Source organism: Lepus europaeus, chromosome 1 (assembly GCF_033115175.1).
Source record: "Lepus europaeus isolate LE1 chromosome 1, mLepTim1.pri, whole genome shotgun sequence".
Lineage (NCBI taxonomy): Eukaryota > Metazoa > Chordata > Mammalia > Lagomorpha > Leporidae > Lepus > Lepus europaeus.
In genome coordinates, this window is record NC_084827.1 from 55,359,092 (window position 1) to 55,367,150 (window position 8,059).

At 46.7% G+C, this 8,059-nt stretch overlaps 1 pseudogene; it reads right to left on the reverse strand.

Moving 5' to 3' along the window:
* Positions 1-1,962: 1,962 nt before the first annotated feature.
* On the reverse strand, positions 1,963-7,584 carry LOC133762644 (cyclin-C-like; annotated as a pseudogene).
* Positions 7,585-8,059: the final 475 nt, after the last annotated feature.

The window sequence follows — 8,059 nt, forward strand, 5'->3', positions numbered from 1 at the left end:
GAGGACGAGCCCATGCGTTTCCTAGCTGTCTTGGTGACCCCGGAGGGCTGGCGCCCTGCATGCCTGGAGCTGGGCGGCTCAGGTCCCTGAGATGGGGCCGCACCGGGCCCCAAGGCCAGGGCAGTCCCTGTGCCAGACTGGGCGGCCACCCCTCCCTACACGGCCTCAGGGAGGCCCCTCCAGCGCCCGCATGTACCTGCACGGTGGGGCCCGCGTGACCAGCTCCGGACACCATGCTCCTGCTCCTCACCCCGCTGCGGTCAGCCAGTGTGGCCTCCACATCAGTACCCAGTACATCTTTAGTCTCAAGTTCCTACACACACATGAGAATTAAGAAACACCAGTATCAGACTGACCTGAAACCTGATCGTGTTCCTGGTTCAGGATACTTGTAGTAAGTTTATAAATCCACACTAACACAAAATTGAATCATGGTTGTATCATATATATATAAACTTTTCACAGCAGAATAAAAATTAACATTAAAATTTTGCTAACTTGAAGCCTTATTAATGTATTTTATCTAATTCAGATTTTAAAATGCTGGGTTAGCTCAATGAACGGCAAGTATCTTCATGTAGGATTTTTTTTTTTAAAGTTTGTCCAATGGAAAGCCAAGACTCTGTGGCAAAAAATATCCTACACGAAGGATCTCTATGAGTGAGACCCCAGTGGAAAGAAGGGGCCATCAAAGAAGGATGTCCTTTTCTCTGAAGGGAGGAGAGAACTTCCACTTTACTTATGGCCGTGTCCAAATACTGATGGAGTCTATGGTTACAAAAGGCTTGGCAGCTCATGGCAAGAGCCTCGGGTGATCACTGACATCATAAATAAGAGTGTCAATTGTTAACAACAGGAGTCACTGTGCACTTGCTCCCCATGTAGGACCTCTGTCCTTAATGAGTTGTACAATGAGAATTAACTGCAAAACTTCTCAAACTGTACTTTATATGTTGTGTGTGTGTGTGTGCAAACTGTTGAAATCTGTACATAGCATAGAGTTAGTTCTCTGTATGTAAAGTTAAACTAAAAATTAACCATAATGAAGAGTGGGATAGGAGAGGGAGTAGGAGGTGTGCTGGGAGTAGGGTTGGGAGGGAGGGTATGGAGGAAAGAACCACTGTATTCCTGAAGTTGTACCTATGAAAAATGTATTCATTAAATAAAAGCTTAAAAAAATTAAGACTAAAAAAATAAAGTTTGCCTAGCATTTCAAATCATTACTGAATTAGTGTAACTTTTAAATTGCCAAAGGATGCTATACATGCAAAGGGACTTCAAAAGCTCATTGAAAAATTGAATTAAAAGTTTGTTTTCATGCAAAAAAATTTAAATCTATGCAATTTTTATAATGTGCATTTTACATGAACTTTTTCAAGACCTCTTATATTGCACTTTTCTACTTTCATGACAAGATACCAAAACTATTGAATAAAATACATGCTTAAATCAATAGGTATTTGATTAACTTCCCTGAAGTTGTAAATATCATTACCAAAATCTTCCAGAATTTTGTAGAATTTGTTTCCTTAAGTACAGTTTGAAAGTTTAACTTCTGAAGGGAAAAAAAAATCCTCACATATTGACATTTTATGTTCTTTTTTGGCCCATCAATGAACAAAGATAATTTTAAACACTCATGTTTTATGTTTCCTAGATTTAAAAATTTTCTGTTATCTAAATTAAGAAGCATTATGCTAAACAACAGTTGTTAGCTTTCAAATGTCTGTATCTGTATGTCCTCTTAGAATTATTTCAAGTATTATAACCAGGAGATTTTCAATACTCATGTACTAGAATCACCATAGTTAAGGAAAAGCTTATTTTGTGAAAATAAGATCACTTCCCATATGCTTGACCAAAATAAGCTATTCATTTTCATTTGTGTTCCAGTGAAGACGTTGCTGAAATCTGCTCGTGGTTTATTTCCAAGTGGCCCACGATGGAATTCCTCGGAATGCTTTAAGATTGGCTGTAGATGGAGTTCTGACTTCCATTGGGACCTTGCTCTCCTCTACTGTTTGGAGCTGGTTTTGGTTTCAGCATCTTACTAGCAATCATCACCAACTCTTTCCTGTCATCAGAACTTGTCCACTGTTCATATTTTAAAATAACCTGATAAATTCCAAAATCTTTTCCATATCCACAGGAAGTTTAGCACACCCATCTGGCATCTTTATGCTGTACGACACAGGCCACGTGGAGGCCAGGTGAAGCTATTGGGAAAGGAGGATCCAGTGGACAGAGCCCAGTTCTGTAGGCGTCATTCCCTATCCTCCAAGCACCGGAAAGCCATATGTCTTCTTGGCCCTTGTCCTGCACATACTGGAGCAAAAGTCTACGAGGATGATACTCTGTCAAGGAACAATCCATTAATTCTAGAAGACAGAATTCACATCCTAATGTATTATTCATCTTGTAAGGAAATTTCTTTGGAAAGGCACATGAAAATCTAGTTTGTAAGAGAGAAGTAGCAGCAGAAATCTATCTTGTGTCTGAGACTACTCCAAATTCCTCTACTTTGGATGCCAAAAACACATGCGTAGGAGCCCTTAGTACAGGATCTGTACTTTTCAGAGACTATCTGGAATAAAACCTCTTGAAACAGCCCATACCAGTGGGAATAACTTGTCTTAATTTAAGATGTTCACCTAATGCTTGGATAACATTTGTAAAAAATGCTTGTAGGGCCAGCACTGTGGCATAGTAGGTAAAGCCACGGCCTGTAACACTGGCATACCATATGGGTGCTAGTTTGTGTCACAGCTGCTCCACTTCTGATCCAGCTCCCTGCTAATGGCCTGTTAAAAGCAGTGGAAGACGGACTGAGTGCTTGGACCCCTGCCACCCCTGTGGGAGACCCAGATGGAGCTCCAGGCTCCTGGCTTCAGCCTGGCCCAGCCCTGCAGTTGCGGCCATCTGGGGATTAAACCAGCAGATGGAAGATCCCTCTCTCTCTTTGACTTTCAAATAAACAAATAAATCTTAAAAAAAAAAAAATTGTACTTTCCAATACGCTTCTGAGAGAAACTGTAAGTCCTTTTGGCACTCCTTCAGCAGCTCTTGTTTATCCAAAATCCATTGCAAATGGCAGTGGAGCTCTGCCAAAGGTTCCCTGCCGTGGAGCACAGCTTGCCCTGATGAAAAAGCAGCAGCTGGCAGAGCCCTCATGGAGCGACAGAGATCCAACCCCGACGGTAACTGTGCTCCTCGATCAGATCAGCTCGGCTCCCAAGAAGAGAATGTATTAAGGGAGATGTCAAACTCCAGGACAGTTGGCTTTTACCACAAACACTTCCATACCCAGCACTAGATTTTCCAATAGAAATTTTTATGCTATTTGCCTTATCTATTACCTATCTACCTACCTAGTTGATACACTTAAAAAAAAAAAAACCTTATCTACTCTAAGGCAAGATATCTCTGATCTGTAAATGCACACACGCACACACATGCACACACACACACCTACAATCAAATCTGCCTATTTACCCACATAAATAGTTGACCCTCCTTATTTGAAGTTTATGTATTTGAATTTGCCCACTTGCTAACATTTATTTGTACCCCCCCCCCCAAATTAATCCTTGTGCTTTTGTGTTATTCCTGAATGCGCTTAGAGTGGTGGAATCTTCAATTCTTTTTTTTTTTTATAGATTTATTTATTTATTTGAAAGAGTTACACAGAGAGAGAAGGAGAGGCAGAAAGAGAGAGAGAGAGAGATCTTTCATCTGCTGTCTCTGAATGGCCACATGAACTGGAGCTGGGCCAGGCTGAAGCCAGCAGCCAGGAAAGAACTCCATCTGGGTCTCTCACATGGGTGCAGGTGCCCAAGCAATTGGGCCATCTTTTGCTGCTTTCCTAGGAACAATAACAGGGAGCTGGATGGAAGTGGAGCAGCTGGGACTTGAACTGGAACTCATATGGGATGCTGGCCTTGCAGGGAACTGCTTGACCCGTTGCCCCACAACGCTGGCCCCTTGAATTCTACGAGGCATGCATGCCCAGAGAAGGTGAACGAGGTGCTATTCTGCCCTCTTGTTCCAGCTCTCAGACCGTAAACAAATGCTCCTTTTGTGGTCTGTTTAGTGCCATGTTTTCCACTTTTTCCTGCTGTTTAGAATGTCCTCCCTTGTCGTGCTGCAGTGCTGTCTGCAGCTGTGGTGTACTCAAGGAGCACAGAGTGTGAGGTGAGCCTTGTCGGGCATGGCTCAGAGTGCAGCTGCCACGGGTAAGACACCCTGGCTATACCAAAACAAACAAACAAACAAAACAAACCAGCATCCTGTTCTCAAGGGTGAGAAGTTGAGACGTTGTTAAAATAATTCTCATCTTTGAAACCTCCCCACAGGATTCGGTTGTTTTTTTTTTTTTAAAGATTTATTTATTTGAAAGTCAGAGTTACACAGAGAAGGAGGGGGGGGGGAGAGAGAGAGAGAGAGAGAGAGAGAGAGAGAGTCTTCCGATGGCTCACTCCATCAATTGGCCACAACAGCCGGAGCTGTGCCAATCCAAATCTAGGAGCCAGGAGCTTTTTCCAGGTCTCCCATCTGGGTGCAGGGGGCCCAAGGACTCGGCCATCTCCTACTGCTTTCCCAGGCTGTAGCAGAGAGCTGGATCAGAAGTGGAGCAGCTGGGACTTGAACCAGTGCCCATATGGGATGCTGGCACTGCAGGTGGTGGCTTTACCTGCTGCGCCACAGCGCTGGCCCCTCGGTTGCTTCTTTACAACGCACTATTCTTTGTCCAAGTCAGTGTACAAGTTCCTGACTCTTTTTTTTTTAAGATTTTATTTATTTATTTGAGAGGCAGAGTTACAGAGAGAGTATGAGACAGAGAGAGGTCTTCTATCTGCTGATTCATACCCCAAATGGCTGCAACGGCTGGAGCTGGGCTGATCCAAAGCCAGGAGCCAGGAGCTTCTTTCAGGTATCCCACACAGCTGCAGGGGCCCAAGCACTTGAGCTGTCTTCTACTGCTTTCCCAGATCATCAGCAGAGAGCTGGATTGGAAGAGGAGCAGTCATGACACAAACTGGCGCCCACGTGGGATGCTGGTGCCACCAGTGGAAACTTAGCTTACTATGCCATAGTGTGGGCCCCAGTTCCTGACTCTTAACTGCTTCTTTAATTTAGGGCTTCTGTGTTTTCTGCAAAACTTGAGTGCAATAAACTTGTAGGCTTTTCTTTCTCCTGCAAATCCATCTTAGGTCAACTTAATTCTTGAACTCAACCAGGACTCTTAAGAGGATGGAATTCTGCCGCCCCTAGAGGTCGTGGTTTGCAGAAACAACTCTCTGGCCCACGTGTACTTAGGCCCTGGGCAATCTGGCCCCCAAACCTGAAGATTTCTCTTCTCTGTTTTCCTACCACCTGGCTGTCTTGGTTTTAGTAGGAACTGGCAGAACAGGTGCTGTTGGGGTGAGGAGGGTCCTTGTACCTGCCAGGGCCAGGTTGCCTGGCTGGTGTCTTCTTCCAGCCCCACCTCTGTCTGGAGAGAGCCAGCCTCTGCTGGACAGGCAGTACCTACAATTCTTTTACCATCTCTGAAGTCAGCAGTGATTCCTCCGCCCCTTTCCAGACCCCTAGCCGCAGAAGCTCTCTTTGTGTAGGTGGTCTTTGCTTACCTGTGTAGGAGAGGGACGCTTAGGACAGAAAGAAGGCTGGGTGGACAGCTGGAGTGTGAACAACGATGCCACTCAGTGAGGTCGCAGGTGACCCATTCTCCCTTCCATTTGTCTGCGCTCGCCAGTTTTTCTCTAATGAGCCTTTGTTGCCTCTATAATTGGAAACAAGGAAGGTCAGGGATCAGGGAGGTTCATTAGCCTGAAGTGGCACTTGCTGGATCTTCACAGGCGGGGACAAGGGTTGTTCCCACAGTGCTGGGAAGGGGCACACCTCCCGACCCCCGTCGTGCTCTCGCTCGCTCGCTCTCCTGACACACTTCGCAAGAGAATTGCAGCAGCGGGCACTGTTGCACTGATGCCGGGACCATTTGTAAACTTGTGCTTCTTGCTTTCTTGACAAAGGCGACTATATATGTGGCAGGTGCTGTGGCCCGGCCTGGCTATGTCATGTGCAGGGTCCTATGCAAAATGAAAGGGTGAGACCCTGCCTCCCCACCCCCGGTTCATAAACAACTAAATCAGTGAAGACCGTGGCAGTGAACACAAAGCAGGTACGGACATCTTAAGTTCCAGGCCCTGTGCCACTGCCCAGGTCACCTCCTGTGAAGCCGGCTCTGCCTGTGGATGCTTCCCCCAAGCCCCGTAAGCTATATCCAGGGACAGAGTACACAGGGAAGCTTAGTGGGTAGGCCCAGGAGGAGTGGAGCCGTGGAATCACAGGAGTTCTCCCCTTGCCTCCAAGTCCCTGTGGCTAGTCTGGAATCCCTCATGGGTCCTGTCCTAGACATGGAGTTAGGAGACTCAGGTTCCATTTTCTATCTGCTCTCCTTTGGCTCTGAGTTGCCTTATTTCTACACTGAGGGGGATGGATCGAGTCTCTGCCAGCTGCAGGACAGCTCCGGGATTGGGACTTTCCGGGCCTGGGTTGCCCATGTGACAGCAGCTGTTTCTGTGCTCTGTGAAGTCCTGAGCAGCCCCATTGAGGAGAGGTCAGGGCTGTTACCCAGACACACCATGCTGGTCTTTGGATGGTGATGGTGGACCCCACACCCAGCAAGAGGGACAGCATCGGTGTCCTGGACCCTGCTGTGAAAGCTGCCTTTGACTAGCGAGGAAAGCAAAACTTGCAACTCTCCCTCACGTCCACGGAGTATGTGAAGTGTGTGCAGACCGCGCGGTGACTGTGAGGCCATGGGGCAGAGTGGGAAGCTGCCCCATGGGGGCAGGCTGGGGGTCACGGGGATAAATACCTGGTGTGGAAGGGCGTTTCTGTATGGCAGCGTCGGCAGGGGGTTTCTGCAGGTTTCTGGCTGGTATCAGTGTGGACCCTGATGCCAAAGGAAGAAGATGTGGAACCAGAACAGAACAGGGAGGGAGGGGGCACCGTGGAGCTGTGGCATGGTGGTTTAAGCCACAGCCTGTGATGTCAGCATCCCGTTTGAGCCTTAGTCGAGTCCCGGCTGCTCCACTTCCAATCCAGCTCCCTGCTAATACACCTGGGAAGGCAGAGGCAAGTGGCACAAGTGCTTGGGTCCCTGCACCCATGTGGGAGACCTGGATGGAGTTCTAGGCTCCTGGCTTCAGCCTGACCCAGCCCCAGCTGTTGCAGCCATTTGGGGAGTGAACCAGCAGGTGGAAGATCTCTGTCTCTCTGTTTCTCCCTCTCTCTCTCTCTGTAACTTTGCTTTTCAAATCAATAAATATTTACATTGAAAAAGAACAGAGTGGGACAGCCAGTTTAGGGTCTTTACTGGCCCTTAGGTAGAAGGATGGAAAATGAGCATCAAGGTCCTGCTGTGCGTTCAGATTGTGCACGCTTCCCACAGTTCCCATTTCACAGCGTGCAGTTGTTCAGAACTCACTCCCTCACCCTCTTAGTGGAATACTGCGCTAATGAGCTCTGCCGGGGATTGTTCTGGAGAAGTTTCCAGAGCAGCTGGGTGGCGGCCGGGGTCATGGGTGTGAGACGCGTTGAGTGTGCAAATCAAGTTTATGAAGTGCTTTGCTGACGTTTTATGTGGAGCTAAAGTTAAAGGAAGAAACATCTCAAGCTGTGGCACAGAGGAGCAGGAGGCTGGCGATTTACATGAGGAAATGGGAATTTTTGGGGAGGCTTTGGTTGGCAATGTGATTACATTTAGTACTTAGAATTTTGGATAGAAGAACACAGGTTTATAATACCTTTAAAATTTCCCTCTTTTGCAAGGTAAGATTTTGCACACTTGGGCCAGGACAGGGGTGCTTTTGAAGGGAGGACTTTGTTTGAGGTCCTGGTGGCTTAGATTCCCCCAGCCATTTCCCATAATTGGGATCTCTTTTCCTCAGGTCTAATGCAATTTTCTTTTTTTTTTTGCATGTCAACGTCATGTTTTCCCACACAAATTCTGAGAAGGGGGTCTTCATACTTGAATTTTTTAAAAAAGGACTTATTT